Source organism: Protopterus annectens, chromosome 14.part0 (assembly GCF_019279795.1).
Source record: "Protopterus annectens isolate FY-2018-M chromosome 14.part0, PAN1.0, whole genome shotgun sequence".
NCBI classification, from domain to species: domain Eukaryota; kingdom Metazoa; phylum Chordata; order Ceratodontiformes; family Protopteridae; genus Protopterus; species Protopterus annectens.
Genome location: NC_056748.1, coordinates 638,189,032 through 638,197,050, shown reverse-complemented (window position 1 = coordinate 638,197,050; position 8,019 = coordinate 638,189,032).

Here is an 8,019-nt window from a genome sequence, read left to right as displayed (position 1 = left end):
CCACACAACGCAAGCACTCAGGTCTCTCAACAGCAGGCACAAGTACGACTCAGTCATTGTCCACGCTGGTGTCAACGACCTGAGACGTACCTCCTTGGACTACATGAAAAGAGACATTGAGGAGCTCTCTGATTATGTAGCCCAAGCAGGTATGACCCTGACCTTGAGCAGTACCTTACCTTCACCTAGAATGATGCCACAATACAGGGATAAGATGATCAGCTTTAATAATTGGCTTAAATTCTGGTGTCATTCAAAGGGGATCCAATGTCTGTCTGCCTGGGATGACATGCTGGACAAGCCACGCTGCTTCGCAAGGGACAGCTTGCACCTGTCACCCCTGGGCTTCTGGATATTGGCAAAGGCTCTTGCCACCCCCATAGTGCCTTTTTTAGGCAAGGCTCAAATTCTAAACCTACCACCCTAGAACACAAAAAAGGAAAAAAACTAAGGGTAATGCTGCTCAATGCCAGAAGTCTCAATCTCAAGATGCACGCAGTCGAGGCCCTTCTCAGTATGGAGAACATCAATGTCTGTGCTGTGACAGAAACCTGGTTCAAGGCTCCTGAGAGCACCCCAGCACTATCAGGTTTCACCTTATATCATGCGTTCCGGCCCCAAAATCCGGACAACACCAAAAAAGGAGGGGGGTTGTCCATATTCATAAAGGACACCCACACCTCAAGGTTGGTGGCAACGCACGATGCATCGGAGACCATCCAGGTGCAATTAACCATAGGCAAGACTGCTCTGCAATTTGTAGCATGTTACAGGCCACCCGCTCAAACCCAGGAACCTCACATGGCCTTCCTGAAAACACTGGAGGCGATAAATGTATCTCCAAACACCATCATATTAGGTGACTTCAACTACCAATATAGACTGGGAACACTACTCAAGCCCAAACTCTCTAGCCCAAAGGTTCCTGGAGTTCATAAACTCAAATGCCATGGAACAACTAGTCACCATCCCCACAAGAGGAGAAAACATACTTGATCTCATCATCACAAACATGGGATCACAATGTTCAACACTGGAAGTATACCCCTCACTGGTGAGATCAGATCATAAACTAATCTCGCTGGAGGTCCTCATCCTGCCCCCACCTGAAATAAAAGAGACCACAGTGAAAAACTTCTCAAAAGCTGACTTCACACTTCTAAAAACTAGTGTGGTCTCCTTTAAGGCCCCTGAGCCAGTGGTAAACATTACACAAACCGCTGAATCACTTACAAATGCCTTCTACCAGCACCTACAGGACTGCATGGATCAGGCAATCCCAAACAAAACTAAGACTCTTTGTACCAAAGGCAAGCATCCAGTCTGGTGGACCCCAGCCATAAACAAGCTCTACAACAAAAGGAGGAAGCTACTACAAGATAGAGCAAAATCCTTGAAAGGTAAGACACCTTTGATCATTATAAGTAAAAAATAAGAGCTCTCATAAAATCGTCCAAGGCTAACTTTGAGAGAAAAATCGCCAAGGACACAAAAGACAATCATAAGGCCTTCTTTAGCTATGTTAGAAACCTAGGAGGAAACTCCCAGATGTGCTCAGAATTAGTCCAAAATTATGTGAAGATTACTGAACCTACACACATTGCCAACATACTGGCTGACAGGTTCAGGGCAAACTTCTCCCCCCCTCCCCCCCAAAAGGAGAGATATCTATACCAGAGGATTGTAGCCCCCCAAACATCTCCAACGCCCAGGTGAGAACTGCTCTCTCCAAGGCAAAAAACACAGCATCCATGGGACTGGATGGTGTCCCCAGCTGTGTGCTCCACAAACTCAATGAGGAATTAAACCCGCAGTTAGGACAGCTGTTTAATCTTAGCATCACCTCAGGATACGTACCCAAGGAGTGGCGCACTGCGACTGTGGTCCCACTTCACAAGGGCGGTGCCTCCACCGACCCTGGAAATTACCGTCCCATTAGCTTGACAAGCCTTATCTGCAAAGCCATGGAGAGGATCATAATGGAACTCATAAATAAAGACATAGGGAACTTGCAGACTTTGGATCCAACCCAGTTTGGCTTTGTCAAAGGCAGATCATGCCTTTTAAACTTGGTTGACTTTTTCGAAACAGTCACCAAGGCCATTGATGAGGGAAAGGCAGTCCATACAGCCTACCTCGACCTGGCAAAGGTCTTCGACACAATACCCCACTCAGGTATTATCGAAAAACTCATCAGCTTGAATGTAAACCCATACATCACAAGATGGGTTGCAAACTGGCTAAGTGACAGAACCCACAGGGTCAGAGTTGCTGGAGCCATGTCAGCCTCAAAGCCTGTCACAAGTGGTGTCCCACAGGGCTCAGTCCTGGGTCCACTCCTGTTCAGCATCTACTTTTCTGAAGTACAAGCAAACACAGGAGGGTTATGGCTGACAAAGTTTGCAGATGACTGCAAACTGGGCGCCATAGTCGAAAACACTTCTGACACAGATATCCTTCAGAAGGGCCTCACAGAAATGGATAACTGGTGCCAGAGCCATGGCCTAAAGTTAAACGCCAAGAAATGCATAGTCATACCCTTCAGGAAAAACAAGGTTACCCCTAGCTACCATATAGGTGGCAATTCACTGAGCACAGAAGAAGTCATCAGGGACCTGGGGACCCAGGTTGACACTAGCCTTTCATTTGAAACTCATGTTGCTAAAGTAGTCAGGAAAACCTTCTACATTGCCCACCTGATCATGAAGGGATTCACATCTAGATCAAGGGAGGTCATCGTCCCCCTGTACTCATCGCTCATTAGACCTATGATTGAGTACAATGCCCCATTCGGAATGTATCTGACCCGACACCTGCAGCAACTGGAAAGGCCCCAAAAGTTCCTCACCAAGAGGATAAAGGGTCTCAAAATTATGTCTTATGCTGCCCGACTGAAAGAACTCCAGCTCTATTCAGTCTCATACCGCTTGCTCAGAGGTGACCTGTGCCTGACATACAAGGCCATGTCAAACCCAGATTTGATGAATATGCTTCACCTCAAAAAATCTAGATCCCTCAGAACCAGAAGGGTGGGAGACTTAAACTTTGACACGGTTATTAATAGGACATGCTGGAGGGACAGATTCATCACCCAGAGACTCCCTATGCTGTGGAACAAAATCCCGGTAAATGTGAGGCTGAGCACCTCGCTGGCCTTGTTCAAGAGGAATCTTGACCAATGGATGGGAGATCGCAGATATACCCCAGGGATTACTTCAGTGTTGCTGCTTGACAGAGGCACAGCAAAATAATAGGCATAGTTTTATTCAAACTAAAGGGATGGCGAAAGCCACATATCTATGGGCTAGGCTTATAAATGCCCTTGGGCAGATAGCCTAGTATGAACCTATGAACCTATGAGAACTATTTCAGTTTATAACTGCTGTACTCTCTCTAAAACTGTTTTCTTTAGTGTTCATAAGGAAATATTTTTACAGCATTGAAATGAGAGAACGGGTCTATATTATTACCTCGAAACTGCATTTCTTCTGACACCTAAACATTGACACTTAAACAGCTAAATCTGAAAAGCACGAATGGCCACTTCTGTAAATTTTTTCACAGGGAAATAATTCACTTGGGCATTATCGGGAATTTGCCCTTTTCTTCAATGTAGAGCGATCTTGGAGTTGGTATATTTAGTTGGGGGGGTCGGGGGGCAAAACCCCCCAATTGATTAGGGTTTGAAAGTTTGTTTTACTGTTGGTCAGCCAAGCAAAAGTTTTCCCTGTGAAAGTGGCTGTTTGTGCTTTTTGACTTTCACTGATTAAGTGTCGACGTTTAGGTGTTTGAAGAAATGCAGTTCTGAGGTAATAATATAGACCCTGAGAGAAGACAGTACCACCATTACATTTCAAGCACAAGTAACAGATTTGTCAATATAAGCAACATTATTTTCTGTTTAACTTTTAGTAATTACAAAGGGTGTTTTAGTATTATATCGAATGTCAGACACATAAACATGTACAGAAATTGAGGGGAACACAGTCCTCCTCCAAGTACTCAGAAGTACTTCCTATATGACTTCATCAGAAGTGTGCATAAGCACTACTAATATCGTTCTTCCCAAGTAAACAAGCCCTTCCCAAATGGGTACTCCCATTGCATGCATAAGCACTTCCAGTGCACAAGTTTTACTTCAATAAAGATTTAATTATAATGTAAAATTGTTTTCAGAAATGAAAAGGCATGTAACATGATATGTGGATTTGTTGTGTTTTTTCTCCTTTTGTCTTCCTTCCCTTTTTCTCTGCCTTTAGTATTTTAATTTTGCATTTCTTTCCCCATTATTATTTTGTTTCTCTCCCATTTATTTTAGTTTTTCTTTAACATATTCAAATCCCTCAGGAGTAGCCCAGGCATGAACAAGATTATTGACTGCTCACCCTCTCCCCATATGGGGATTTCCTAGCAGAGGAAGGGTGCTGGCACTAGTCCTGCAGACACCCCGGCACATGGAAGCCTGGCAAGCCTCAATTATTGTGGGCTTCAGAACTTGGTAGAGGATATACTGGAGGAGATGCTGGACAGACAAAGCCTGTCAAAGCCTTTCTTCAGCATGTTGAAGACATGTTCTCCCATTTGGTGCTGACCACCACACAAACACAGGCCCCTACACCCTCAACATTGGGTCCACCACTGCACTACAATCTGATACTGGAATTGCCTGTGTGGATTGGGTAATCCTGCACCATCTCTTCTTCAGTCATTCTTTCCTTATCCTTTGTCCATTACCCTCTTATCTATTTGCATCCACAGTACCCTCTTGTATAAAAACATTTGAAAAGAATAGAGGGTCTGTCTCCCTACAAAAACATAATTCTCATTCCTTCCAATCTCCTACAGCACAAACCCTCTTAATGTTTTCCTTCCTCTTTGTCTCCCTTTTGTCAGTCTTTTTTGTCTCCCCCTTCTATTGTTTAATAAAACTATCAAGGTGTCCACATAAGGATACCCCATTTAAAGCATTATTAACCCCATTATTTTTTAAATTGTTCAAATTATGCACTTCACCATTTGCTGTTTTCTTTATACCTTTCAAGCATGATTGGGCTTAGCCATGTGCTGCCTTAATACTTAAACATATAGAAGTGATACAATGCTTTAGGCTTTTGCGTATTGATTCATAACTTCCTAACACTGATTTTTGCAAACTTTACACTTTTGCCTTAAATGGGTGTGCTTTTAAAAATAGCTTTGTTGTAGCTTTTTCAACTCTAACAACCTGTGCTGAGCTTATATGCATATAGATCTAACATTGCTACTTGTAAATAACCATGATGCATTTGCATAGCGCTAGACTATGAATACCAGTCTATGTCTTTCATATTTAAAACTTTAACATTAAAGATGTTTTTAGCAATGTGAATGAACTCAAATACAGAAAGCTGACTCTAAAACAATTCTAGAACTGAATATTTTTTATTGGTTTTGATGAACATGAGATCTTTCTATACAAATTAACTACCTCCAATTTAAAATGGTTTCATTCCTTGTCTTTTCTCATAAAATATTCATACTTTCAGTACCAGTTTTTTTGTTTATAATCCAAACAATATTACGTATGCTCTCTAATATATGATATCTGATAACCTAATATACTAGTTGTCCTACATTGAAATAAACAAATAAAAACGTGTTATCATTACAATATACCTTACAATGCGTTTCATGAAGTTTTCTATAACCTCTATGGCTATTATCAACTCCGTTTACTTTTTTATGTTTACTACGTAACACTGCTTGCTTCATTCTTACTTTTTTCCTCATTACTCTTTATTGTTCTGTTAGCAATCACCCTATTTCTTATGCAGTAAGGCATATGCATTATTTTTGATTGAATTGTTTTCCGTGATTACCTCTGTGGACCATTTGCTCATAAAAAGGAAAATATAACAGTGAAAATATTTATTTTATTTAATTTACAAAATGGACACTGTTTACATAAATTTAATCACACATTCCTTACGTAATGATATCTCATATTCACTTTTGCCAACCTTTTTACTTCAGGGAAAAATAAATCGTAGTTGCCTTCTTTCAAAACAAATAAATCAGACATTGTGTCTCATTTGAATTCACAGTGAAGAAGCCCCATTAAAAGTCCCTCTTTTCTCATCACTCTCCTTGAATATTACCTTCTTAAGACCATTTCATTCTGAAAATGAAGTATAGTTGCTTATCTGATATATTTAAATTCTAGTCCCATGGTTTTCAAAAATCCAATCTTTCCTTTTCTAGACTGTGATAACATTTTATTTATTTTTGTAGTTGTCTGATATGTTAGAAAGATTTGCTGAATGCCATTTTCAGACTAAATAACTAAAATACTAGTTGCTAAAATTGGCATACTTCAGGGTGTTATTATTTTGTCTGTGATATACCAACTCTGGAATGGTTAACAATAATATCTTAGGTGTAGGTGGCCTCCACCCCTGAATGGAGACTCTGATGTGCTTTTATGCTTTGCCTTTCCTTGAAATACTTGGAGATTGTTGTCTTTGCTTTTATAGAATCCAGTTCTGGCCATCTTGTTAGAGCAAAGCAACATTCATTGTAACTTTTTTTTTTGCCACGGTTCCTTCTTGTTTCTAATCACATCAGCAACATTTTAGTTAAGCTATGTATCTACATTACTGTTTAATTCATTATTATTTACATTTTAGTGTACGTATTACACTAAAATAATTACCTTCATTTAATATCAGCTTTGTGACAATAAAGCAAAAGAAGTAGGTCATCTGAAGTCTGCTATTACAACAGAGGAATTTAAATGTTCATGTACATCTCAGTAAATCCCTGTTGTATACTGCAGCTTTTGTGCATATAAAACACCCACGTTTATGTTCCTAATTAATCTAGAAATGTATTCTTCCAGAGTATAAACATTCACTATGTCTTTTCATAAATCCTTAAATGAATTGTTTATAACCTTTATTTACATACTACACTATAGTCTTACCTCTAATAATCTCGTCTTTTATATCCACTGTACTGCAGCCCAGCCTAGCACTTCCTCTGCCCTTTGATATTACAGCATATGATTCATATAGTGCTTCCTTAAAATGAATTTGTAGGTAATGTTAAATACCTAATAATCCGTTATAATATAATACATATTTTATATTACTGTGGTTGATCTTCACTTAGTTAAATCATAATATGCATATGATTTCTTTGTTATTTTTATCTGTCTTCTACTTTTTTGAATACTTTTCTGTTTTCTTCTGCACTCAGTTAACATTTTGCAGCTTTGCAACTTAAGTCTCCTTTAAAATGGACATGATCTAGTAGGGTTACCCTGGTTAAAAGAATTTAAATAAAGAAAATAATTCCCTCTGTGTGAAATCCAAAATATCCATATTTTAAGTGCATTCTCTTATACTTTACATTATCTAACTGCAGACTTTTTTATAACCATAAACCCTTGTGGTTTATCTCTTGCTAGACCTCATTCCAATCACAACACCAATTCATTAAATCAAAATGAAGTCTGTGGTTTTCTGCTGTCTATTAACTTCACCTCTATTTTCTATATCATCCTGCATGAATTAACTATGTAAAAGAAAACAAAGGATCATCTATAGAAGCTTTCATTATACAAATAACATCTGTTCTCCGCCTCTGAAACTTAAAATTGCAAAACTGTAATTATACCAGATTTTTGCTGAAGGTAAATCATATACTTACCCTATTTATAATTAATATTCCTTGCATGTTTTTTTTTTTTCAAAAAGTCAGTTTTTTTCATAGTGTGAAGACCACTGTGTAGCCCACTTTAATTTGCCTTTCACTACAATGAAACATAATGGTAAGTGAACTTAAAGTTGCCCTGAAGTTAATGTACCTCTGAACCCTTTGTTTTTTTATTCATTATTTCACACATTGCATGGAGTTATATGTTTTTGTTGCCCCTTTACCAGTGAGTATAGTGTGATCTGTATTTGGTATACTTTTCACATAGCAGTTATGATATTATTTTTTGCAAAGTAGTTTTTGATGCCTTTAATGCCAAGGACA